The 27,865-nt window shown below is 45.5% G+C and overlaps 1 protein-coding gene across 6 annotated transcripts in view; it reads left to right on the forward strand.

The window, feature by feature from the left end:
- The window catches only part of LOC115943672 (uncharacterized), a 45,208-nt gene that overhangs the window by 10,917 nt on the left and 6,426 nt on the right, over nucleotides 1-27,865 (forward strand). Inside the window, exons 3-4 of one of the 6 annotated variants that reach the window (XM_081802395.1) lie at nucleotides 17,726-17,882; nucleotides 18,258-18,415. The exons of 2 other annotated variants lie outside the window; for them this stretch is intronic. The gene's annotated coding sequence lies outside the window, so the exon portion shown is untranslated. Of the gene's footprint in view, nucleotides 1-13,232; nucleotides 13,388-17,725; nucleotides 17,883-18,257; nucleotides 18,416-25,415; nucleotides 25,465-27,865 lie in introns of all 6 variants that reach the window. 3 more of the 6 variants (XM_081802397.1, XM_081802394.1, XM_081802396.1) reach the window with 3 other exon arrangements.

Genomic DNA, 27,865 nt, shown 5'->3' on the forward strand with positions numbered 1-27,865 from the left:
TGGGATAGTTGTTGAGGGAGGATGTTGCCTTTTATAGGGATTTGGAAGATGGCAAATGATTTTTAGTTTGTTGTGGGATGATAGGGAAATATTCCTTAGGCAGTGGGAAATACAGGTAAGAAGACAGAACTGGTTACGAGAGAATTTGGAATTATAATGGAAATGGTCTCATTGAAACCAAGCAGCTGGTTGAGTCAGGACATAACCTTTCGAGGATACTTGTGTTTAGCCCATAGGACTGAAAGAAACGGTCCGTGCCCTCAGCAAGGCCTGAGGGGAGGTGAACAAGTGTTGGAATCGGGGACCAAGGAGACTTGTATGAACCAGGAGTCTGTGAATTGTGAGGAGTGGCCCAGTGGTCTGACAAGGAGGAGATCACCACTTTGAGAGCAGTTTTGTAGAAGTAGTGGAGCTGGGGGTGGGAGAGGGGGGCGGAAAGGGAGAGGAGGGTGCGCAGGAGTGGAAACAGAAGGTATGGATGTTTGTGGGGAGGCTGAGCAGTGAAAGTGAGGAGAGCAGACTGGGCCTAGCTAGGTGGGCCGGAGGCACTCCAAAGAGCAGATGGGGACCTGTCTGTGCGCAGCCAGTTACAGCCATGCCATAGTGACTATAGAAAAAGAATCATACTTGCTTTTCGCTTTTACAGGTGTAAGATTTAAATTTTGTGTAACTTCTCTGCCACCTCCTATTAGAAAATAGATTTGAGAATAGATTGAGAATCTGACTAAGTGGGAGAGAATGTTTAGGTCTATTCATGACATTCAAGGGGGCTCTTGCATAAGGAAAGACAGAATAAATGTGACCAACTTTTGATTTATTATTCTGAAAGATGTCAAAAGTCCAGTCCTTTAAATGTGCAGGACCATTTGTAATCATGAATAACATTTTTTCCCTTTTTGGAAAAACTAGTAAGATGGCTAACAGAGGCTTGTCTTCAGTTTTGTAAAATATTAAGGAAGGATAATAGATTCCTAATATCAGAAGTATTAAAGTAAGAGTATGTTTAAATTTGGGAGGGGAGGGTGATTTCTAACCTCATAGTACTCAGTTTTGAGTGGTAAGGCATAATATTTAGTGTACGCATATACAAGGGGTAGGATAGGCAGGTCCCAGCTTCAGCCAGACATGTCTGCTGCTGTGGTTTGTAGGCCATGGAAGGCCTCCACACTCTTCCTTCCCCCTGTACCATGTTGTATAGCAGACATTAAAAATGCACCCACGTCCCTCACAAAATCGGCTTTCATAGAACTGTGAGTTAAGCTTCATTTGACTAGTAGGGGACTTTAAACATTAATTAACTTTGATGTTATAATTTTCTTTTCGTATTTTGGATCCAATAAATATTTTTTTCAGGTCTCAGCATTTCCATAGGCCCTTGAGATGCTCATAAGCCCTAGGGACTCTGCTGAGGTGCCTGGATGAGACACCCCTGTTCTGCTGGGATGTCTAGGCACGTCCGGCAGGGTGGACTATCTGTTTGTTGGAGGCACCAAACTGCCCCCTGGGAAAACTCCATCCTCAGGGGAGCTGAAGTAACTGTTTCAAGTTAGCTGGTTTTGGTTGCAAGGAGCAGAGATCCATTCAGACTATTTTGTAAAACATGGTGCAAGGATGCACCTGGACCAGAGAACCTCAGGAACTCCGGCAGCCTGGAGACAAGCTGCAGTCTTTCCCGTGGATGGTGGGGCCTCTCTTTTCTTTGTCTTTTCCCTCTTGCTGCATCTGGCTTATTCTTTTTCCCTTCTCCGTCTGTCTGTTCTCCGACTTAGATTCCGTTTGCTCCTGACATCTCTGGTTCCTGTGTACATCATAACCTTGCAGCTCTACCTCTCACGGCAGATCACCTCGTTCTCAGTATTTAGCTGCCTGAGAAAGAGGTTGGGGATCTGACTTGGTTGCTGCTTTTATTTTTACAAGCCGCATCAGAGGTCACTGTTAAGCTCTTGGGTCAGGTGTCTGCACTCGGTCTCAGAGGCCGTGGTGAGTGAAGAGGAGTGGCGGTGGGGTCCACGGCAGCCTGGGCCTTCCCTGAAGGTTGAGACCATCCCTGTTGGTAGGATTTGCAGGCTCATAGGTACCACAATTGGCATGTGCAGTTCAGTAAGGAAGAAAAAACTTGGCCCAATATCAAAACCATTTGAAATTTTTCCAAATGTATTCCTGCCCTTCAAAGGCCTGTTAACAGCCTTCATTCTAAGTCAGCCCTTTGTTCCCATAGAAAAACTACAATCCCTAAATATATTGAAAGCATTTTCACTTTTCCATTTTCTTCATATTTTATTCAGACTCTGACATTGCAGGGTCACTCAGGGTGATCTGCAGGATTCTATTTCTCATGTTAGTGATTTCCGCTGAAAATGATACAGCTACTTCAGATAGCTGTTAGAAAAGTTGGGTAATTCTAACCTCATGTCATGCACATACTTCCTTTCCCCCAAGGACCTGGGAAGCTCTATAGACATAAAATAATTTAGCACCATCCCCAGATGCATGAAATTTAGAACAACTAAATGTTAGGTCTGAACGTCAACATGGCAGCAGTTTGATACCTAAGTGCCTTTAATATGTCATCAGACTTCCCAAGGAAAAGTGATGTTCCCCAAACTTAAAAATAGGTGTTGAGGGGCGCCAGGGTGGCTCAGTCATGAAGCGTCTGCCTTCAGCTCAGGTCATGGTCCCAGGGTCCTGGGATCGAGCCCCGCATCAGGCTCCCTGCTCAGCGGGAAGCCTGCTTCTCCCTCTCCCACTCCTACTTCTTGTGTTCCCTCTCTCACTGTGTGTCTCTCTCTCAAATAAATAAATAAAATCTTTAAAAAAAAAATAGGTGTTGAAATCTATAGCCAAACTACTCATAGTAGCCGGGGAGTATAGCAGAGAGGGGAGGTAATGATAGCTAATCTTTGTTGGGCCCTTACAAATTTCCAGGCACTCTTTTCTGTACTTGTCATGCATTAACTTATTTAATTCTTAAAGTACCTCAGAAGATTACCTTACAAGGTCAGCTGCCTTTATTATCTCTACTAATTACATTCTTAACCTCTTAGGTGAAGGTCACAGAGCTAGTGTGTGGTAAAGCCAGGGTGCCAACCTGCTCAGCCTGGCTCCAGTTTGTGCTCCTCCAGTGCTCATCTCACTGAAAAGTGGTGAAAAACCAGTTACTGATCTTAGACCCACTCGGGTTCCAGCCTATCCAAGTCACTTACATCCAGTATCCAATATCTATGAACCTAAAATTCAGTTTGAATAAATTCCTGTCATAGCCTAACTGTGATATCTTGGAGTGAACTTGTATAGACTGTCTGAATTTTCCTTTCAAGGGTTTCTCAGGTTTTCCCATTTTCTCTTTGACCATATATACCTCGAATCCCGTATATTTATATGAATCCCATATATAAATGGGGATACCTGTATTCTGAGCCAGTTCTTCAAAAAAATTTTGTGATCCTAAATTTTTCATAATATAGACCTTCTACTTTTTTCTTGCATTTTCCCTACCCAGCAGGATCCTAAGGCTTTGGTGGCCCTTCAGGCACCCACTGTGGCCCCTCCTCTGTCTCTTTTTCTGGAATGTCTTGGGGGTTTTGACTCCTGTCACTGTGGTAAGTTTTCTCATTGTTTCACTGTTTTTTCCTAGATGGAAAATCCCCCTCAAGTTTTTCTAAACCAAAGCTGTCTCTGGAGTTTTTTCTAAGCATTTGGGCTCAACAAGGAGGAAGATCCTCCAGCCTCCTAGTTTTCCCTAAACTCTTGCCTCTCTCTGGCTTTGAGTCCCCTAGACCTTAGACACCTTCCTCAGCTCTAAACACAGCAGAAACACCTTTGTCTCATTCGAGTTCTTCTTCGTTCCTCTGAGGTCTCGCTTCTTTTCACGTGAACCATGGTTAGTAGAGTTTTCTCTCTGCCATGCTGTTTTCCTCTGCTGTCTTGGAGGCCTCTGGGCCAGAAACCTGAAGCTCCCACTGTTCCTGCCTTCATTGAGATAGCACCACTTGTTTTTCAGTGGGGTTTGCTCTGTGAGTTTCTGGTGTTCTTCCCAAAGCCTGAACAGCAATAGCCTTCTCCTTAAATAGGATTTTCTGAAAATCTCACCCTGGATTTATGGTTTTACATCATTGTGCACATTTGATTCTGAATGCTGCTGTTTCCAGCCAAGCATTTTTTCCCTTTGTTTCCTTTTGAGCCTTTAGATTTGTGATAATATTTTAATAGTTTTTTTTCTTCCTCTTCAACTCGAGAAGACAAGAATAGGTATTTGTTCATCTTTATGAAAGGAAGTATGTGCAATGACATTTATTGCTGAAATCCAAAATACTCCAGTGGAACATGCAGTCTGGGTCTCTGTGGTTCATACACATGATAAGCTTTTCCATTACTTCCATGCACAGCTGGGAAGCAAGAGAAAGGAGAGCCCTTATTGATAACTGTTGGCCCTGGGGCACTGATGGGGGCAGGACGGTGTGGATTCTTGTTATTCACCCCCCTCCTCCCCACTGCCAAAGGCTGACTTCTCAGCTTCTGGGCTTCTCCCAACCCTGACCTTAACTTCCCTACCATATAAGGAGAATTGACTTGGTCAGGTAAGGGCACTTCAGTGGCCTCTATTCCAGTGGGCCTAGTCACTGTGCCTGGTTAAAACGTTAAGCCCACAGGATGGGTGGTATTTTTCTCCTTCCTGACTGTACATGGCCAGAGTGGTAAGACTGCGGCAACTCCTACATGGAAGAGCCCATAGCCCCCCCGCCTTCTCTCTTTCCCCCCTGTATTTGATGGACTTGCAAGTGACTGTCCTATGTGGAAGCCTAATAGAGTGACAGATGTTCTTTCTATTTCTTTCTGGCTTAGTTCTCTCCTATCCTGACTGGGGTACTCTCTACCAGCCTTCTTTATTATGGGTGGTAAGACTTAAGATAAGGTTTAGTATCTTAGTTTCTCCTATTCATACCAATACTTACTTTGGCCTGAAGCTCAGGATTACCACTAATAAAGGGAAAAGGAGTCCTCCATGGGATCTAGCCTAGCCTATGAAATGCTGCATCAAGAATTGGAGCCACAGGCCTAGCTAATAATGAAGTGTTTATGTGTTTTGCATTTCTAGTTCAGTCCTGTGGATATTTCTATCTGGAGAACCTAGAAGTGTGTTTGCTGAGACCACTGGCTAAATTTGGTATTAGTCTTTAATAGTCTTTAATTTTAATTTTAATAGTCTTTAATTTCCAGAAATAACACTGATCACCCATCAGTGCCAGTCCTACCAAATAAAAGCCTGAACACCATGATGTTCTGCATTGTTTGTTGTAACCATTCTCTGTCCCTGTTTGAGCTTGGGGTATTGAGAAATTTCAGTACATGCTAATCCTGAATTCTGATTGCCAGGTCCTATCCCATTTTAGGATTATTGTTATCTTTGTATGATTCTTTCATTATAAGAAGTCAGCTGCTCTTGACTTTATGCTTCCTCAGTGAGCCTGCTTTATAAATCTGTCTTCCCTGCTTTATAAATCTGTCTTTATAAATCTCAGCCTGCTTTATAAATCTGTCATTCAGGAGATGCTACCTGGTACTTGAGCACCAGGTAGAGGGGCACACTTGGCTGTGTGCAGAGTTGAAGAGCAGGAAGAAAGTAGTACGTCCACACTGTGAGAAAATGTCACCGAAGTAAGATGCATTTTAAAACAGTCCTGTGAATCGAGGGTCAAGAGAGAACATGGTTACTTTGGCTTGCCAAATAATACAAGTTATGAGTTACGAGTCAGGTATGAAAATAGCCAGAATCTGAGATTTCTAAAGTAGTCCAGTTCATAGAGACAGTAGACTGGTGGTTACTAGGGCTGTGGGGAGGAGGAAGGATTGTTGTTTGGGGGGACAGAGTTCCAGTTTGTAAGATGAAGTTCCTGAGACCTGTTTTACAATAATGTGAATATCCTTAACACCACTGAGTTGTTCACTTGAAAACGGTTAAGGTGGTACATTTTGTTAAGCATCTTTTACCACACACACAAAATATATATATATGTTTAAGAAAATAGCCAGAATTCCAAATCCCTAAACTTTTTGATTGCCAAACTATAGTGACACTTCCAGTCCAGGTGTCACTGGGTATAGTCCTGTGAAACCCACGTTTTATTTCTGTTGCGGCCTCCTGGGTCCAGTGTGTCTTTGTCCTTCCTTTAGTTACCCAGTCTGAGCCCTGTGTAGCCTTCAGGCATTCCCTTGCCTTTACCTGAGAGGGTGGCTTGAGCTTTGCAGTCTCTCTTTCTCTCCAGGGCCTGGACATGGATTTGTCCCTTTGGGTCTTACTACTCCAACAGTACAGGGAGGAAGCACATTTCATAAAGAGAGTCATTCTCACCAAGCATTTGGGCTCATCTGACCTGAGCCTTCTGTGCTCACTTTCCTGCCCCTGTGCAGCTCTTGCTTGCCCTCAGGGCCGGAGCTGTCCCTGGGCCCAGCTGTGAAAGATTGCTCCCTTGAGGAAGACAGATCCAGCAGAAGCAGCCAAAGGGAGAGGGGCAGGGAGAAGCAGACGAATCAGGCAGTCCATTTGTTTACATTCCGTGGGACTTAAGAGTGCTTTGACTCTCTGTAGGTGTCGTCCTTGTGTCCTGGAAAGATAGCACTTTCTTTCAGTGCCCCGATTGGTGCTCCTCCTTCCTGAGGATGGCATGTAACCCCCGCAGTTTAACAGTGAGAGGGAGCATCTGCATGGCTTAACACTTCACCGATGAGTAAACTGAGGCCGATGAGGCCAAATGACCGATGGTCACAATGCCATTTAGTGTCACATCAAGAATTTGAACTTCGGACTTGCCTGCAAGTCCAGTGTTCTACCCACCAAACCATTATGATTCCTAATGCATGTATGTGTTATACACTGACTGGGTGGATAAGATAAACATGTGCCTTCTATGTGGTATTCTCATAGGGGCCATCACTGGAGTGGGTCACATTCTGTCCCATTGCTCCGGCATTTGTGTGTGCAGGGTTTCTGTGTGCAGAGTTGAAGAGCAGGAAGAAAGTAGTACGTCCACACTGAGAAAATGTCACCGAAGTAAGATGTATTTTAAAACAGTCCTGTGAATCGAGGGTCAAGAGAGAAAAGCTGAAAGTGGGGCAGAAACCGGGAGGAACAGGAGACAGACACGGAGGTAAGAAAGCAGTGCTCCACTGTGAACAGAGGAGGAACCCTAATTACAGGGAGGCGGCCCACTAGCCTCAGGAAGCCCCTGCCTGTGAGGTGGTGCTCTTGGCAGGGACGGTTGTGTCATGTGCTAATGGAAATAAGGGAGATAAGGAAACTCATACTTAGCCTCAGCTGTGCTGTGGGCACTCGGATAGGTACTTTCACATTTATCACCTTTAATTACCACAGCAAAGCATTGTAGATGTTATTATCCATATTTTTACAGATCAGCCTGAGATCAGACATGATCCCCTAGCAAGGGCTAGAGCCAGGGCCTCCACCCAGCTGTGTCATTCCGTAGGCCATTTTTGTGGGAGGACTTGGCTGAGAGAAAGCTGGGAATGCATACCTGTGTCTTCCTTTATCGCCTTAATGACACATGTAGTTACCCTTCTCAGAAGAAAACCTGGCATCATTCCCTCCACACTCTCTGTTGCCCTTCTGTGGACCTAAATTTATAGTCTTTGTGGTACTTTCCAGTTAAAGAAAATTCACGTGGCTTCTTTTGTCTTTTATCTTTTCTGCATTAGGAGTCATCAGGCCAAGTCATAAGAAAAGCAGTTGTCTGGGGGACAAAGTGAAAACAGCTCTCTTCCCCGTATCTCATTAAAACAGAGAGCCCACATTAGCCATTGAGCTTTGTGAGGGAGAGGTCAGGGAACCTCGGACTTTAGACATGTGGGGCTTGTCAAATGGGGGCAGAAGTAAAGGGTGAGGAGAGAAGGGGGAAAAAGGAAGTGAGGAGCTGACGTACTTGGGGCCCCAAGTAGGGAAAGTGGCCAAGGGTAGGGACAAGGTGGCCTCCCCAGGAGATACCGGGTGAGTGGCTGAAGGGGCCGTTGTCCGGGGTTCTCTTAGTGCTCAGGAGTCACACTGGATTGGAGTCTTTTCTAGCCATCTGGTGGCAGGGAAATGCAGAGAAGGCATCAAAAGTGACATAAATTCTACCACTGTCAGTAACGCTTTCTATAACAAAGTTTGACGTCATTCCAGAAAAGAAAAGCATAGACCCAGGCTGACATAAGTTTAGTTGGCAAATCCTGCCCAGAAGCGGAACTGCCTTTGACCAACTTAAAAAGTTGACCTCAGTGTCTTTGGGGGAAATTATCCCATAAATTATTGAGGTCAGTGATTATCGGTAATGCATTCAGGAGATGCTACCTGGTACTTGAGCACCAGGTAGAGGGGCATTTGAATACTAGTCAGGCATGTTACTAAGATGTTACATGGATGGCAGCCAATGGCCAAAGACTGATGGACAATTTGAGGATCCTGCTTTGAGGTCATTCCAGTTTTCAGAAGTGCATGGTACTCCAGTGACTAGATGCCATACATAAGTATCTGAACAGGCCTTTGGGTGAACAGAAACCTGGAATATGTTCTGAGGCTGGGCTTTCTGATGTGGAAGGGTTTGGCCACAAGAGATTTAGACCCAGGAGTTTTAGGTGACTGCTTAGACCGCTATAAGTGAAATTCCCCTGTCAGCTTTGACCCCTACAACTTCTGGTTACTGAAGTTGGCCCAGGAAGTCGAGGAAGCCTGTGTTCACTTCTCGGAGTGAGAAGCACATCTCAGAAAAGTGGCCGGGCAGTTGGGCCTTCTGGGGTGTTGTCAGCTAGGGCAGATGAAGACGTTCGAGGAGTAGACCAGCCAGAGGCCTGAGTGCTTTAGAGTGCCCGGGGAAACCAGGTGGATCGTTCTTCAGAGGCTTTCCGAAGCCTCCCAGGTGTGATGGCTAGCACCTTACAAAGTGGGGCTTCACTGTGACCTGTTACCATTGAGGTGGCCCAGGGCCCAAGCAGAGGGGCTGTAATGAGGAAAAATAACTCTAGTATCTGGAACAGTGGGGTACTAGAAAAAGTGTGGGAAATAGGAAGGACCCATTTGGGGCCATGAGCCTGCCCTGGGCAGCCAGAATGGGTGTCTTCCAGGCTGCTGGTATCTTCTATTCCAGGACTGATGGTGATGGTAAAGCTAAATAGAATGGGTTTGGCATTCCACAGACTTGATCAATGAGTTCTAAGTGATTGATGGGACTAAGTTATACTAAGATAGCTAGGGAAAGGAAGTGGGCTGGGTCCATGTGTGGCTTGAGTATCTAAGTCTTCCTATAGCCTGTTAATGTGTACTTTAGACTGGAATTTCCAGAAGGTATAGTAGAGATTAGTGAGGAGGTAGATATTGCTTCTGTCGTGTGCCCAGATCTCTGGCCTGGAACAGAACAAATAATCTATTAGTCCTGTTACTTGGCAGCATGCAGGCACCAGGGACCTAAATGGCCTTTCCACTTCTATTTTGTGTGCCAAAGCCTGTAGGAAAAGGTTAAGCAGAGCTATCCCTTCCCTTGGAGTTGTACCACTGCCAAATATCTGATTGAGTTGATTTCTGGCACTTCCTGATAATTTGTGAGGAGGAGGAGTTGCTAACCAAGTTGGGAACATGTCCCATGTTCTCTCTCCATGAACAGGGGCATCTATTATGTCCAGGGGGAACAAGATGATAGAATTGCACGGCCTTGGACCTGGAAATCAAGGTCTTACAAGAACACATTAGTGGATTGCTGCCTAATGGGATAATTTCTGAATCCTCTATAAAACGCCTGTCTGGGTAGAGAGTTATTTCCTGTGGTGTTCATCTTTAAGTTCTCTTGTATAAAACTTGACTTTGGGATTATTGTGGAGGAATGTGGGGGACATTTTTCTTACTTCGGTAATAAATTACTAACACGAGTAAGTGTTCATCTTACCATTTGTTCATGTACTTTCAGGCTTTAAAATAAAAATGTTTAATGTGGAATCTCAACTCCCTTTTGATTTCTGGATCCTTTTACGCTTCAAAAAGTGTTACTAAGGACCCCAAAGAGCTTTCTGTTGATGTGGGTTACAGGCATTGATATTTACCATAAATTGAAATGAAAACTAAAATTTTTCAAAAATAATTTATTTAAAAATAAACACATTTTGTGTTAACACAGATGGCATTTTTATGAAAAATAGCTATTGTCTAAAAAAAAAACCAAAAACATGTAGTGGGAGGAGTGGCAATGTTTACATTTTCATAAATTTTCTTAATAATGAGGCTTAAATTGAAGGCATCTCCTTCTGTATTCAGACTTTGAGTTTGTGGTTTTGGTTGAAGTAGCTGAAGACATCTGGCCTCACAGAGATGACATAGTTGGAAAAGGGATTGTTTTTGTAGCCTTTTCAGGTAATTGTGAGTTCAATTGTGTACAGCACTAAAACTTGACAAGTGGTAGGTTTGTAAAAGTCGCAACATCATTCTGAAACCACACCAGTGAACTTTTTTACTCTAAGTAGAGTAAAATCCATGGGTCTCTCTTGTACTTTTTTTTTTTTTAAAGATTTTATTTATTTATTTGACAGAGAGAGAGACAGAAGAGCACAAGCAGAGGGAGTGGCAGAGGGAGAGAGAGAAGCAGGCTCTACACTGAGCAGGGAACCCGATGCGGGACTCGATCCCAGGACCCTGAGATCATGACCTGAGCCAAAGGCAGACCCTTAACCATCTGAGCCACCCAGGCGCCCCTCTCTTGTACTTTGAACAGATCTTTTACCTGTGATGATTTTATTAACTCACACATTGGTCATTTGGAAAACATTGATTCACTGAGTTACACAGATCTTGCAAATGTTCATACATTTCATTATATGTAATATAAAAAAATCACATTTTTTAGGATCACTGTCAGTCTCAATGGAAAAGTCTTCAAATATTGGAAAGCTATAGAACTCATGGTGGCATACACAAGTTTCCCAAAATCCCAGTTTTCCCTTGTAGGTTTGGGTTTGACCATTGGCAACATACCATCAGTGGTTTACTGTTACCTCAAATGTCCGCCCAGTATCTGAGTCTGCGTAACCAGTTTGTCAATCATTCTTTCGAGTAAAAAATGATGTTTTGTCAAGAAAAAAGGCTAGTTGAGGTTACACCTCAGTTATGCAAGTGCTTTTCCTTAGGCAGCCGTTGTACTTTGCTGTGCAGCCTGGTGTATTTCCCATTTTATTATTTTTTTTTTTTAAGATTTTTTGTTTTTTAAATTTATTTGACTGAGAGAGATACACAGCGAGAGAGAGAACACAAGCAAGGGGAGTGGGAGAGGGAGAAGCAGGCTTCCCGCAGAGCAGGGAGCCCGATGTGGGGCTCGATCCCAGGACTCTGGGATCATGACCTGAGCTGAAGGCAGACACCCAACATGATATGATAAATAGAAGTTTAGAAAATATGCTTGTATGTATTTAATACAAATATAAACATATTTGATGTAAGTATAATAAATGGGTCTAGATTTAGTAAAATTAATGATTTTTATTGCTTTTTCAAGGGTATTCCTAAGTGAAGCTTTTTTTTTTTTTTTAAACTCTGAGTCCATAGAGATGAGGAATACAACTGACTGCTAGCACTCTTTGGTCTCTCTTAGGTTTTCATGTGAGGAGCCAAGAAGTCTGTAGTTTTACCAACAAATACTTTTATATCCTTAGCGCAAATCTCAACCCAGTGAAAAAAGCAAACAGTGTCTTAGTATTATTCTTTTTTTTTTTTTTTTTTAAAGATTCATCTATTTATTATTTTGAGAGAGCGAGAATGAGAGAGAGTACATGAGAGGGGGGAGGGTCAGAGGGAGAAGCAGGCTCCCCGCGGAGCAGGGAGCCCGATGCGGGACTCGATCCAGGGACTCCAGGATCATGACCTGAGCCGAAGGCAGTCGCTTAACCAACTGAGCCACCCAGGTGCCCATGTCTTAGTATTATTCTGAAAATCATTTTTGATCTTGTTTTGTAAGGGTTTTGGAATCCTGAAAGAGTCTTCAGACAATATTTTAAGAACTGTTGGTCTAGGACGATAACTGGAAAGAACTGAGATTATTTTTTCTAAGAGGTTGGGCAAATTGTTCAGTATCCCATGCTCACAAGTTAGTTTTTTTACCTTTTTTTTTTTTTTTTTTTTTGCAAGGGACTCAACTTGTGGCTGGTGGCTTGATATCAGCCTGTTGATATCTTATTTGTAGGAATTTGAATGCCTAAATTTAAGGGAGAGTAGCCAGGAAGGGCCCACTAGGCCCTGATGTCTCAAACAGACAACTGCCCACATTTATATTACCTGCCTGATCCCTGAAGGTGTTTGACGTCATGCCCTTGCTGGGGTACAGTTTTGTTTAAGATGAACCAGGCCAGGTGTTAGGCTCTTAGCATGTTGTATGAAGAGCCTCAGACCTGGTGTGTGAGTAAGGAAACAATGTGAAGGATGTGTGTGGGTAAACATAATTTAGAGCATACTTTAAAAATTTCTGTGGATGGGAGGAATGAGAGGCAGGGATAGAGAAAAAGGAAGAAGGAAAGAGGTGGATGGATACCACAGCACACCCAGCTTATTCTGAGCTAGGAAATTGGGTAAAAGAGGAATCTTTAAGGAAAATAATTTGTCATTCTGTAGCCAATATTTATTCTTTGCATTTTTGCCAACTCAGGGAAGGGTCTAAATAAAACCTGAAGCCATTTAATAGGGCACCCACCTGGATTATTTATTCAACATTTGGCTGTGTCCTGTGCGATGAGCGTAATGCTATATGCTTGTGACTCAGTGGTGAGCAAAATGGACCCAGTTCCTGCCTTCATGGAGCTCATGTCTAGACGGACGTTAATCAACAGAGATGATTATTAGATTGTGAGAAGCATGTTGAGAGCAAGGATCTAGGTCAGAGGGTGCTGAGCTCATGTAGTTAGGAACCATTTGACCTGGGAGCATAACTAAGGAGATGAAGAATATCTGTTATAATGAAGGCTGTGATGACAGTGGACTATTTGCATATCCAGTGATCTAAGTAGGTATGTAGTACAGACCTATTTTACAGACAGGAAGCTGGTGCTCAGGTAGTTTAGGAAATGGTCTGAGGCCACACTGATAGTGATAGGAATAGGATTTGAGCAGTGATCTGTGGGCCCACTGTGTGTTTAAGCACCATGTAATACTGCCAAGCCCTGTCCTCTGTTGGGGAGAGTTAGAAGTCAAGTAGGTTGTTTTTGTTTTCTTACAGTTTACAAAGAACGTTTTCACATTAAGTATGAGACATTGACCAAGCACTTGCAAAGAACTACATTGATCCTCTGGATCACTGCTTCACAAGCTTTACTGTGTGTTAGAGTCTCAGGTTAGAATCCCCTGGGGATCTTGCTAAAAGGCAGTTTCTGAGTAAGTAGGTCTTGGATTGGTCCTGAGGTTCTGCATTTCTGACCAGCTCCCAGGCTGATAATGCTGGTCTGTGGATCCCTTTTTTTTTTTTTTAAAGATTTTATTTATTTATTAGAGAGAGAGAGATCACAAGTAGGTAGACAGGCAGGCAGAGGGAGAAGCAGGCTCCCTGCTGAGCACAGAGTCCGATGTGGGGCTCGATCCCAGGACCCTGGGATCATGACCTGAGCTGAAGGCAGATGCTTAACCATCTGAGCCATCTGGGCATCCCTGTGGATCCCTTTTTGAAATCAAGTTTCCAGAGCCAATTTTCCTTTTCCACATTCGGTTACTTCATGATGCGAATGTTGATCCCAGTCACTTTAAGCTTTGGAGAGGGAGAACTGAGGTGGGTGCAGATTGGTGGTGGCTGTTTAGAACACTTTGTCAGTTAGGGTTGCTTGTTAATCAGCAGCAGAGAAGGGCTCTGGCTAATTTAAGGTAAGAAAGGGTTATAGAATTGAAGGCAAGACAGAAGAGCCCGGTAGCCCTAGAGGGTCATGGTAGTAGAAACTGCTTGAACATCTGTCCTGGGCACCATCACTGGGCCACATGGAAGAGCTCCATTCTTTACTCCATGGGGCACTAGGAGAGAAAGTCTGGGGCAAGCTTAGGTCTGCTCCTTGCACCTTGACTGCTGAATAGTGATGAGGAATCTTGGGGACTGGGCTTTCACAGTGGGAGGATGGAGCACCCGGATTTATTGACCCATCAGTGCTGCTTAGGAGGGAGAGGTAACCCTAGCAGGAAGCGACAGTGCAGTTTGGAAAGGGAGTGGCAGCTGGGAGGTGATTACGTGACTGTGTTCAGTGTGAGTTTCTGAAGCCGCCCCCAGTTAGCAGTGCAAACTCCCTGTGTTTAGCAGGCAGGCAGATTGAGGAAAGAAAAGAGATAGTATTTACTGAGCCTTGACTTGTGCATTCCTATTTCATTTTTGTAATGACCCTAAGAGATAGAGGTAGAAGTATTATTTCTCTTTGTATTTGAGGAAATTGAGTCTTAGGCTTAGATAACTTGCTTAAAGTCAGACTGTTAGTAAGTGGAAAAGCTGCAAAGTGTGTATTTTGTAATACAACAGAAGTTGGCAGAAATTTCTGCTTTTTGGGGTAAAAGGTGGCTTTCAGTGAGCTGATCATTTTAAGGAGTGGGGGAAGTTGGGGAGAACGTGTGTGGATGCAGAGAGCGGAGGTGCTTGGGGATTCAAGATCTCGGAGGTAGAATGCTCTCAAGAACAAATTGCTGAGTTGATGATAGGTTTTCATGGTTTGATGTATGTAGAGGAAGAGTGGAATCTTTTTCTCTAGTGATCAGGCCTTGTGTGTGAGACCGGAGCTCATTCATCTCTCGGCCCCCTGGAGAGCACATGGTATTAAGGCTTCTCTGCTGGGTGATTATTTGACAGGGTTTATGGTGATTTAGGGAGATGCTGAGATCTCATCATTGCTGTGGGAAGGGAAGTGGCATGGCCACGTGAATGGGAGTCTTGCATGCACAGACTGTGGGGCACCCCAGACTATTCCAGTCCATGGCACACAGGCAGGCTTTGTCTTGGTTGTACAGGGATGGACCATGTTCCCTCACTGGCCAGGCACTGAGGAGAGGCTCCTGCAACTGCTTAGCCACAGCAGAAGCTGTGCTTCAACTATAAAGTCTTCTCTGACTAAATTTTATCTTCTTTCCAGATGGAACATTCTTTTCCATTCCTGCCCACTTCCCTTTGATTTTGGACTTTAAAATTTTATTCTAAGAAAGTATCCTTTCCCATCACACACAAAACCGTAATTTGGTAGAGCTAAGAACAGCTTAAAGCTCTTCTCGAGGCCACGGAGCTCACAGTAGATACAGGCTACATTTCATCTCGGCTGGTCTGCTGTGAAACCTGTGCTCGCTCTCCTTTACCGTGCTGCCCACCAGGGGGGGGAGAGAGAGAGAGAGAGAGAGAGTGTGTATGTGTGTGTGTACACGTACATGAGAGACTTTGGGGAGGTGAAAACCGAATGTACCATTTATGGATTGAAGTTGAAGCAAAGAGGAAACTATTGGGAAGGAAAGAAAAAATTAAGATTTTTCTGTGAAATGTAATCTCTTTAGTAAAAGAATGTAAATGAAATACATAACTTGTATTCTTCTAAAGTGAGCAAAGGTGAAATGACTCCAGGTTTTTATGGAGTGAAAAGGGTTTGGATCAGTATGAAATAAGCCTGCCCCATTCAACATCCCAAAAGAATAAACAAAGACCCATTGTGTGAATATAGGACCTGACAGAGATCAGTGGAGGGGAAGATGTTACTGAAAGCATTCCGTGTCCTGGTGTTAGTTTCCAGAGCTGGTGGTTTCCTAGGCTGTAGCTTCCTGTGGCTGTACCAGGGTGCCACAAACTGGGTGGCTTAAAACAGCAGAGATTTATTCTATTCTGGAAGCCAGAAGTCTGAGATCAAGGTGTGAGCAGGGTATCAGCAGGGTTGTACTCCCTCTGAAGGCTCTAGGGAAGAATCCTGTGCCCCTTCTAGCTTCTGGTGGTTGCCAACAATCCTTGGCTTGGCTTGTAGACACCTCTCTCTAATCTCTGCCTCTGTTGCCACACTGCTTTCTAACCCCTGTGTGCATGTATCTGTCTGAATTTCTTTTTCCTTTCTATTATAAAGGCACCAGTCATTGGATTCAGGGCCCACCCCAATCCAGTATACTTTATCTTAAGTAATTACATCTGCAAAGACCCTATTTCCAAATAAGGTCACACCCTGAGGTTCCAGGTGGACATGAATTTTTGAGAGACTGAATTCAACCTAGTACACTTTCTTCTGCAAAGCTCTGGTTAACCCAGCCTGACATTGACAAGTTCATGCAGGAATGAATGTCAGCAGTTGGTGCTGCAATTAGAAGATGGGAATTTGGCTGTTGATTTTTGATTGGGCTACAGTGGAAGGGAGACTCAGAGACAGTGTGGGTTTCCAAGGGAAAAGACGTGTTGAGTGCAATGAGGACTTCAAGTTAAATCTTTACACAGTTTTTGGTAACCACATTGGAAGAGAGTGTTCCCTGTTCCAGAAACTGAACTAGCATTTCCAGGAGGAGTAGTGAGGCCAGATTCACCTCCTACTAGAAAAGCAGCTGCACACCAGCCCACTCAGGAGCTAATGTCCTTGTGGAACTTGGTTTTCCAACCCCCAGTGGGGCCTTTACCATGCTTCACCCCTTGTCTGTGCCTGAATCCCATCCTTTCTTCCCTCTTAGGAACCTTGGCAGTCTCATGCCTTCCTGTTTTTCTTTTTTCTTTTCTTTTTTTTTTTTTTTTTTACAGATTTTATTTATTTATTTGACAGAGAGAGCACAAGCAGGGAGGAGCAGCAAGTAGAGGAGAGGGAGAAGCAGGCTCTCCACTGAAAAGGGAGCTCGACGTGGGTCTCGATCCCAGGGCCCTGGGGTCATGACCTGAGCCGAAGGCAGACGCTTAACTGACTGAGCCACCCAGGTGCCCCTGCCTTCCTGTTTTTCTTAAGATGGAATTCTAGCTTTATAGGAAGACCACTACTGACTGTACAGGTGTGTTGCAACTGTAACAGTTATGTTTTCTCAAGAATAAGTCCTAAAAAAAAAAAAAAGTTCTTATCATTTAAAGTGTTCCTGTTGCTTATAGGACCCTGTTGATGTGTGACTCCTGCTTTTGCCCCACCTTCTGCCTTTTACATACTGAACTTTCACTTGCTAGGGTTTGTCATCCTGACTGTCTCTAGACACCTGCCATTCCCTAGGCTGGGATCCTCTGCCCTCCTGCTCTTTGTGGCTAACTCAGTTTGTCCTTTGCATTTCAGTTTAGAAGGAGAGTCTACTAGAAGTCTTCCTTGTCATGCTGAGATTAGTTAGGATGCCCCTTGTTTGGGCAGCTGTGTCCACAGATGTGAGCCTCTGTGATAGCATGGGTCATGCGATACTGGACCTGTCACCTTCCCCTCCTAGATTGTAAAACACATGGATGCAGAAACCATGGCTGTTTTGTTCATCATAAGATTCTTTAGAACTTAGGCCAGTGCCTGACGAATACTGGGAACTCAATAAATGTTTGTAGAACGTATGCCTGTATGCATGCATGCTCTGACCCTACATAGAAGAGTTCAGCATCCAGGATGGTGACACTTTTCTTGTAGGCCTGCTTCTGGGTGGAGAATCGCTTACGTATCAAACACTAAACATGGCAAGAGCCAACATGTATTAGAACTGGGAACACAGGGTTCTTCTTCTAAAATACTTCCCAGTAATTAAGGGACCTAGAAGTTGATTTGGATTCCTTATATTTCACAGTTACTAGTCTAGTGCATCATCATCTGAGGTAATGCTGATCATCTTTGTTGGAGAGCCTTCTCCAGACCCTCTGACACACTTGCCTGTTCTACATGTGTGAGGAAGATTAATCATGTGGCCACTTCAGCCCATTGCCGTTGGTGGTGGTGATTTTTGGGTGAGTGTGGAGGCGTAGACATATCTTCTTTCCTGTTCTTCTTTTGTTTTTATCCTTCCCAGAAAGTGTGCCCTTGTCCCTTTGAGGGAAAAAAACTTTAACCTGTATGTTCTAACAGATCTAGTTCTGGATGGGAAGTTCGTTTGATCTCTGCTGAAATAGATTTAACCCACAAATTAAAGGGTCTGCTACTACAGAGTGGGATTATTTATATTTCATGCTTTATAGGAAGTCTTGCAGTCCTAAAATTTTAGAAAGACTGGTAGTACTTTCTAAGTTTCTTATAGTCAGATTAGTTGTATTTTCTCAGAAACAAGAAAAGAGGTAATTTTCACTTGACTATGACAAAGTAATTGTGTATTTTCAAATGACTAGATTTCCTGAGCCAGCAGTCTGAATTTCAGAGAAAACATTCAAGATGAAAAAAGAAAAAGTCGATGTCCAGAGAGGAATGGTGAAGGGATGCACCATGAGCAGGATCACGGGCACTTCTTCCCCTGGAAAAGGAGATAGAAGAACTGGAACTGGACAGTGTGCGTGTGTTTGAGCTTTGGCGGTGGGAGAGGAGGGAGCGCTCTGATGCGCTCTGTCTTCTCCCTGAGGAGTGGCGATCCGGGTGGGGGTGGGGCCGCTGCCTGGAGTCAGGGGAGAGGTGGAATCAGAGACAGGCGAAAGCGGGAAAGGCTACAGGCACTCCAGCAGCCCTCAAGGCTCAGTTGAAGTTGTTGACAGAAAAACCTTGGCAGTTTTATGATTTTCCCTGTCAGCACGCAAAGGCTGAAATTTCTGTTGGAATAGGCAATGATTTCTTCCAGGTAGGCAGCCACTTTGTCTTTTGATCATTCCCATTTGGCAAAAGCCCAGTCCTGCAGACACTCATCCATCTGCGTTCCTCACACAGCACCTGAGTGATAAGCCCATGACCACTTCTGGTGTTTCTCTGGTCACTCCACTCTCCTGCCCTGCACACAACCATTCGAGACCCTCTCTGCGTTCCCAAGCTGCCCAGCATCCACTTGCCCTCTCCTCTGCAGATGGCCTTGCTTCCTGCTCACTGAGCACCTTCCTGCGCTCTCCCACCATGTGCCGTCTCCTCTGCCACAGCGGAGGGCTGGCCTTCCCCCTCTCAGGCGGACTCTCTGATTCTCCACGGGCCTTTCCACAATTTCTTTTCTCCCCTACTCTGCCTTTCCCTTTCAGTGGAATTCTTCCCATTTCTCTTTCTTCCCTGAACTTTTCCTGGAAGCATAACTACAGTCACAAACTGCAGGGTACAGCATGATGAATGTTCACAGCTCTCAAGTAAACACTCTGTGTAAACCAGCGCCCAGCTTAGGGAGCCACGTGACCAGGACCCCCGAGCCCCCTGTGCTCCTTTCTAGGCATAGCTCCTCTGCCCTCTCTGTTCCTAAGAGCGTAGACTAACTTCGCCTGTTTTGAACTCTGTAAGTGGAATCATGCAGGATGTCCTCTTAGTGCTGGAGTGTGTCCTCTTCACTTCTCACCTGGCACTGCTTCAGTTAACCCTCTACATGTTAATGGCTCACAAATTTGCATCTTATGAAGTGCTGACATCTTTCTTACCTGAGTGCCAGTTCCTTCCATCCAGCTACTGTCCTTGACATCTGCTCTTGGATATCACAGATGTCTGAAATTGAAGTCATGTTCTTAGTCTCTAATCTGAGGTCTTTCCTAGTGTTTCCTGTCTTAATGAACGGCCCCACCTCCACCCGGTTATTCAAACAGAAAACCTAAGGGTCATCCTTGGCATTTCATCTTGTGTTCAGTCCACTAATCTGACTGATTTTTCTCTCCTAAATATGCCTTAAAATCATCCAGTTCTTTTTATCTCTAGAGCTGCTTTCGTACAGGTTACTATCCTTCCTGTCCTAGACTACTAAGGTAATCGCTAGCGTATTCACCCCCAGGTACTCCTGCTTTTCACTCACCTGTTAACTCTACTTCAGCTACAGTTTTTTATTTAAAAACACAAATGTGGGGCGCCTGGGTGGCTCAGTCGGTGAAGCGTCTGCCTTCAGCTCAGGTCATGATCCTGGAGTCCCAGGATCAAGCCCTGCATCAGGCTCCCCGCTCGGTGGGGAATCTGCTTTTCCTTCTGCTCTTCACCCCTCTCGTGCTCTCTTTCTCTCTCACATAAATAAAATCTTTTTTAAAAATTAAAAATAAAAATAAAAACACAAGTATGTTTCCATTTTAAAATGTACGAAAACTAACCACTTCAGTGGCTTTCCATTGCTGTTAGTATAAAGATCAAGACCTGTGAGTTCTACACCATCCTCCCCATTCTCACCATGCCCTGTGTCCCCTGTGGGCCCTTCCTCTCTTCTCATCCAGGCCTTACTCCCACAGTCCATTGTGGTTGACTGTGCTTTGGGGCGGTCTTCCCTGACCCTGCTGACCAGGTCAGCCCCGCTGCCCTCGCAGTCATGGGCTCTCAGAGCACCACCCGGCTCTGCCTCGTAGCACTTAGCATAGTGTGGGTTTTACATTTCTTGTGGATGTCTTTGATGATGTCTGCCTTCCTGCTGCAGATGGTAACTTCCACACAGGAAGGGACTAGGCGTGTTCTTGCTCACTGTTGAGGGCACACACACTCGATAAACATTTGTTGCTTGGTGCCCCGTGGAAGACAAAGAGATGAAAGAGTCTTAGATGTTCACTAAATTCACTGGTTCTCTGCGCCTCTTGCTGGTTGGGAGCCGGCCCTCAAGGGGCAGGGAAGACAACAAACAAGGAAACGCGTCCGTAAGCACACAGACTTAACTCAGGCGGCTGTGGTGGGTATGGGATGGTGAAGAAAACCCAACAGAGCCCTGGCTGAGAGAGCCTGAGGGGTAGGAGGTGAGTCAGTCTAAAGTGGTTAATGGAGCGGGGCCCTCTGAGACGCCCTCACAGCTGCGAAGACGCTGGCTCCCGGAGGATCAGGGAGACGCGTGGGCAGGGGAGCGCTTGAGGCGCTGGAGGGAGCAGGCTTGGTGAGTTTGAAGACTGGAAAGGGGGCCAGTGAGGTGGTGTGTGGTGTGCAAGAGGGTGTGGGCGTGAGATTGGGTGTCCTGCATGTGCCCCGGAGAAAGGAGCATGCACTTTAGAGAGCAGTGGAGGGTTGAAGCAGGGGTGTGGCATGGTTTTATTCATGTTTTTAAAAGATTAGGCTGACGACTTGTGGAGGCGCACGAGTCAAGCTGAGAGATGGCTGATTGAGCAGCTGTGGGCTTTGTCTGAGCTTGGCTGGGGTGGCTGTCATGGTCACGGAGGCGAGGCCAGGCAGGACAGAAATCATGGAGGAAGGCAGATATGGGGATGAGGAAGTAAGGCGGGCTTCCTGCGTGGATGCTCCTGGGATGGGAGAGTGAGGAGGGAGCCCGCTGACGCTTGGGTTTGGGGGTGCTGTTTGTGATGCAGTCCTGCACTAGACGTAGAACTTGGGAGCCGACATCAGGATGGCATTTTAGCCTGTGTGACTGGGTGAGATTACTTGAAGAGCAATTATAGACTTGCAAAGAAGGGGATCCCCCATTGGTGCCCTGCAGCACCCCAACATTTTAGAAGTCAAGCAGAAGAGGAGGAGGAGTGTCCAGTAAAGGAAACAAGGAGTGGCTAGTGAGGGAGCAGGACAGCTGGTGAGGGGCCATGATGCAAGCCCCGGAAAGTGTGTCATATGGTCCCGTCTAGTAGACGAGGGCAGTGCCCATTGGGTTTGGCAATGTGGAGGTCACAATGGCCTGGATAAAAGTGGTTTTGAGGGGAAGGGAGAGACAGAAACCTGATCGAGAGAATGTGAAGCATGAAGCTCCCAAGAAGTTTTGCTGTGAAGGAGAGAGGTATTTTGGCTGATAGGTGGGGGGTGGGGCTGTGGGAACCAAAGAAGTTTGTTTCAGGAAGGGGCATCTAGAACATGTTTGTATGGGAATGGACCAGTAGGTAGGACAAAGTTGTTGCTGGCAAAGAGAATCATTGCAGGATTTAATTTGGAGAGGCCTCAGGAAGAGCTGACTGCACACCAGTGGAAGGGCTGGCCTGTGAGGAGCAGGGCGCTTGCCTGCAGGAAGGAGGGGGAGGGTGGCAGGGAGTGTGGGTGCAGATGCAGCCAGCTGCGGGGGCGCCTGTGGGAGGATGAGGACACTGCCATCAGGCTGCTTCTGTTTTCTCAATTACCGTGGCAGGTTATCAGCCCCAAGAGAGGGAGGTGGAGGAGACACGGGAGATTTGAGGAGAAAGGAGGGTACCAGGGACATTGCTGTTATGACCGTGAAGCAGCAATTGGAAATACTGGGAAGTGTGAAATCAAGACTCTTAGAGGAGTGTGTGGAGGCCTGGTGCCCATTTGAGGTTTGTCATCATGGATTCAGTAAAGCCTGGCATCATTCAGCCGCTTGGGTGCCTGCGTGGACAGGTGGAGAACTGATTTAAGAAGGAGGGTGTTATTACAATGGTGTGACAGGGAGAAGGCGGCAAGAGAGCTAGCAGTGAGCCCGGGAGAGGAGCTCTCATGGTGGACGGAAGCGGAGTGAGCGGCTGATAGGAGAAATGGAAAGGCTAGCGCTTGTGAGTCTGTGGGTGAGGGACTACTGGAGTCGGTTAGCTGGCAGGGGACGAAGCGCCAGGTGGTCAGAGAGTGGGTGGCTTGAACGGATTTTGGAGATGGCCGTGCCGTTATTGGTGATGACAGAGCTGAGGAATGGCCTTCGCGTGGTGATGCAAGAGGAGGGTGGCCGGTGAGAAGGGTGGGGCTGCGGAGTCCGCGCCAGGAAAGGGAGTGGGAGGAAAAGGCGGACGGGGTCTGATTAGTGGGACAGAAAACCATGAAAAGCAGATTGGAGGTCCTCTGGGAACAAAGGAAAGATGCTGTCGGATTAACAGAGTCAGAAAGCTGGAAGGACAGTGTTGTGGTCAAATGATCAGGTTTCCCTGGAGACAGGTCAGCTGCTCATACGTTTGTATGCCAGCGTCCTCCTCATCTGCGTGCAGTGATGTGCCTGGGTCGTCAGGGTAGTGGTGTCCCTGCCGGCCGCTGATTTAGCTCTGCGGTTGAGAACGCCGGTGTCTGTCTTCCTCATGACTTCACATCTTCGTTACAGGGATCTCACCAGCAAAAGCTTACTGGTTTTCTTTTTGTTATGGGAAATTTTTAATAAATTCAAAAGTAGAGGGAATAACAAAATGTACCCCTGTGTCCCCTTCACCCAGGTTCAAACCCATCATCATCTGCTGTTCTTGCTTCATGTGCTCCTTTACTTCTTTACATGAGAAGCCAGTCTATTACCTGAGTGAGGTTTTGTGGGTATCAGCATCTTACTGATAATATGAGCACTTGTGCAGCCAGCATTTCAAAAAAGAAGAAAATACGTAATACAGATCTCTGTTCTTGGGTCTCCAAAGCATGCTCCTTCACATTTTGACTGACTGATAGCGTAGAAAACTTTTTTTTTTTTTGGTGATAGGCTGGTACATCTACATTATCCTGATTATTTAAAAAGGAAACAGATACAAAATTGTGTTGGGTGAAATACTCGCCTGATGTTCTAATACTAAGTAGAAATACACTTTTCAGTCCCTTCCATTCCTTTGCTTGAACTTCATTCACACAGCAGCTGCCCTGCATCTTTTAGTCCCCAGTCTTTTGAAGGCATCCCTGTCCTGTCCCCACACCAACCCTTCTCCCTCACCAGCCCCGCTCTTCTCTGTCGTCAGTGCTATCAAGACATGGTCCTCAGTCTCCCTGGCCCCGGTCTGGGGCCCATTGGCATGCCCTTCTGCAAGCTTATGTCCTCAGAAGCCTGGCTGGGGGGATTTAGTGGCCTGGCAGTGGATTTCTCTTCTTTGTCACTGGCAGCAGTCCCAGGTGTGTGCCTTTGTAGCTCCCGAGTCACAGTCTGCCTCATTCAGAATAGCGCATTAGGTGGCATCTGACTTCACAGGTATTTGCAGAGTCTGATGTTGAGGCTTTTGGCTGCTTATTCCTGTAGGAGCGTAACTGCATTTCTCTCTCCTGCCGCGTCAGGGTGATTGGTCTTGATTTTATGTCTAACCTGGACAGAGTATGACCCAGCCTTCTGGAGCGTTGGTCGCAGTTTCCTGACCTCCCCCTCTGTGGTTGAATGGCTGGCATTCCTCTGATGCCTTCCGTCATCTTGGCACCAAGCGTCCCTGTGGGATGCTGTCTGTCCATGTGTCTCAGTCATTGGCATCTCTGTTCTCCAACACCTGCCCTGTGGAGACTAGGCCCTTCTACTTTGAGTTCCTGGTTTGCAACCATAAGATTATTTTAACAAGAAATTCATGAAAAACTAGTGCACTCTTTTTTCCCAGGCAAAACAGTATTTTTTGGTGAGCTATGTAAAAGAGATAACATATGTAAAAGATGTATGTAAAAGTATGTTTAAATAATCTCTCTTTCAGAATCCACATCCATTCCTCCCAGCGCAGCATGAGCTTCTTCCAGGGCCGAGGGACTGTTACCTGTATTCTGCATCAGACTCAGGCTGAAGTTAGGGAAGAAAATCAGTGTCCTCACTCTGTCCTTCCTCTTGACGTTTGCCCCCTGCAGGTGTGACCAGAGGGGGCTCCTTCCCCCACAAGCACGTCTGCCTACAAGGAACATTAAGGCCAGTGTGGGGGCCTGTGTGCCTCCCACAGCCTTAGACTATGGTTCAGGGTTAGCACTGCCTCCCAATCTCGAATGGGGAGCACTTGCCCGGAGCGGCCCTCAAAAGGCGACAGCTCTGTCCTCTCAGCTGTGAATCCTGCACCTGCACCTCCAGATGGCCCTTCCCAGTGCCAGCACCCAGAGCTTCTATGCCCTCAGGACAGTTTCTCTGTCTTTAGGACTCATTTTTTTTACTTCTTTGCATCTCAGCATCAGGTATTTATTTGCCAATTCCTCATTTTTAGCTGTACTGAGAGGGCAGTTCTGATTTGGATGTTCCTTCATGTCACAATGTTTAGATGAGGCAAAGATTCCAGTGGATGGAAGGAAGGCCCTTTTTCATGGAAGGTGGGGATTTCAGGGGCTGAATTTAAGCAGTTTTTCTCTTAATTCTCAGCAAACTCTAAATTCCTATTTGAGCAGTTCCTCCCCACTGTAGATTGAACTTCCAGACTGCTGGCCCGCTCCTGGGGTCTCATGTGGAGAGACTGAGTGTTGTCGTGGGTACTGTCAGGAGACCTCAGGGCAAGGCTCCTTCTTCCTCAGCTCAGAAGGGTGATCCTGCAGTTCTAAAGGCTGTCCCCTTCAAAGCTCTTATGGATCATTGGATATGAGACATGTCTTGAGTGGGAGAATCTTGGGAACATGTGCATTTGCGATTTGTAGGAATTTTAGCTCATACCTGCTCCCTCGCTTTCCAGTCTTCTTTATGCGTACAGGTGTAGTGGGGCAGGTGATGTTTAGGAAAGTTTATGGCAGGGATCCTTTTTACTGCTGTTTGTCCTGTTGTTCTTTGTTTGGTCATGTGGGAAATTGGCTGGAGTTTCTCTTGCTTTATCTTCTTTTTCCTTTTCCTTTTCCTGCAGAATGTGGCTTATCCCACCCCCCATCCCCACCATGGGGTAAGACTTACAGGTATGTTTGAGCATTTTTACTTGGAAGGAATGGTGACTGATTTCCTCCTTGAGGGAAACTCTGGCGGAAGTTCATGTAGGAATTTCATGTCCCTGAGCTTTGGGGTGGAGTTTTTGCCCTCTGAGTGGAGTCAGTCTCTTCCGAGGCCAGTCTGGATGGGTGCCCTGACCCTCACTGCTTCATTTCCAAGTGAGGAAAGCCACATAGTGTCTGGGTTGGCTGCTGAGGGAGGGAGGCTGCGCCTTTGTCCTCCTGTTGTCCCTGCCCTGAAGCCATGGACTCCTCTCTCTCCAGAGACATCTGCGATGCTGTGCACATTCTTACGTGCTCAGAGTTGGTTGGAGAAGTCAGCCATTTGGGAGATCATATTTGTTTAGTTTAGTTTCATGTCTGTACAGTGTACCTGGTTCTGGGATCAGTTTGTTGTTGCAAGAGGAGCAGGAAAAGAATGTCTTCCCAGCATTAACTGATTTTTTTAAATTTATTTTTATTTTGTTATGTTAATCACCACACATTACATCATTAGTTTTTGGTGTAGTGTTCCATGATTCATTGTTTGCGTATAACACCCAGTGCTCCATGCAATACGTGCCCTCCTTAATACCCATCACCAGGCTAACCCATCCCCCCACCCCCTCCCCTCTAAAACCCTCAGTTTGTTTCTCAGAGTCCATAGTCTCTCATGGTTCGTCTCCCCCTCTGATTCCCCCCACCTTCATTTTACCCTTTCTTCACCTAATGTCCTCCATGCTATTCCTTATGTTCCACAAATAAGTGAAACCATATGATAATTGACTTTCTCTGCTTGACTTATTTCATTTAGCATAATCTCCTCCAGTCCCATCCATGTTGATGTAAAAGTTGGGTATTCATCCTTTCTGATGGCTGAGTAATATTCCATTGTATGTTATGGAAGGATAGACCTTACTTCTTTAAAGAAGACCACGTCTTCTTTATCCGATTTTTTTATCATAAAAAACTTCAGATACGCACAGAGGTACAACATTTTATTTATCGTTTATCCATCATTATGTGTCCATTACCTGGCTTCAGTAGTGACAATGTTTTTGCCACATTTGCTTTACTGTCCTTTTTTACTGTCTTGTTTTTTTTTTTCTGAAGCACTTGAAGACCATCTTGGACCCATCTCGTGTCACTTCATTCCTGCAAACTTCACTATATATCTCTGAGAACACTGACATTTGTTTACATGACTCCAGTGGTGTTAGTACACCTAATAACACAGTTGGCCGCATTTCTTACACAACGTGATGACCCCATCCCTAATCATGTTTCCTCACTTGTCTCCTTTCAGCAGCTGGTTTATTGGAATCAGATTCCAAAGAAGGTCCTCATGTTACATTTGATTGTTAGGTCTTGAGTCTCTTTAATCTAGAGTAGCTTTCTCCCACGACTCCCCACTTCCAGGCCATTTACTTGTTGGAACAATGGGCAGCTGTCCTGTGGACTGGCTCACACTTTGATATTTTCTACTTGCTTCCTGGCATTTCTTCTATCCCTCCTTGTTCCTTTAAATAAAAATGATGTCTAGAGTCTTGGTTAGGTCCTGGTTCAATCTTTTGGGAAGAATATTTCAGAGTGATGCTGTGTGTTTCCTATCGCATCGTATTGGGGGGGCACACAGGTCTGGTTGCTCCTCTTTTGAGTAATGCTAAGATCGGTGAGTGGGTTTAGGTGGTAACAGCCTGAACCTTGCAATGTAAAATTCCTGGTCATGGTCAGGTATTTCGTTAGGGTTACACATTTACTACCTGGCTTGTTGCATTACCTCAAAAGATAGTTCATAGAGGGGCATCTGGGTGGCCCAGTCATTTAAGCATCTGACTCTTGATTTCAGATCAGGTTGTGATCTCAGGGTGGTGAGATTGAGCCCCGCGTGGGGCTCCACACTGAACAGGGTGTCTGCTTGAGATTCTCTCTCTCCCTCTGCCCCTCCCCACCACGCTCTCTCTCTAAAATAAATAAATAAATCTTAAAAAAAAAAACCTCATAGAGGAAAGATAGGGTGGAGGCATGGTTCTTGCCTTTTAATTGCCAGTTTTCAGGGTAAAAAGTTGGTGGCCTAGTTACTTCCAGTTTTATTCAGTGCCTTGAATCTCTGTCTCTCTGCCTCTGTCTGTCCCTCTCTCTCTCTCTCCCTCCTCCCCTCTACCCCCATTCCTCACCCCTGAAATCATTGTGAACTCCTGAGGTTTTGTATATTTAATTTGTTTCAGTAGATTGCGTTCATTATTCCTTTTGATGCTCAGTTGTCCCATTTTTGGCCAATGGGAGTCTCTTCATAAATTGGCATTGGTGTTCCTTTGGCATGACTCTCTTGCTTTCTGGAATAACGAGATGTCCCAGCTCATTTTGTAAAATGCTGCTCTGGCCTTGAAAT

Source organism: Leptonychotes weddellii, chromosome 13, assembly GCF_054177405.1.
Source record: "Leptonychotes weddellii isolate Sample4059 chromosome 13, ASM5417740v2, whole genome shotgun sequence".
Taxonomy (NCBI): Eukaryota; Metazoa; Chordata; class Mammalia; order Carnivora; family Phocidae; genus Leptonychotes; species Leptonychotes weddellii.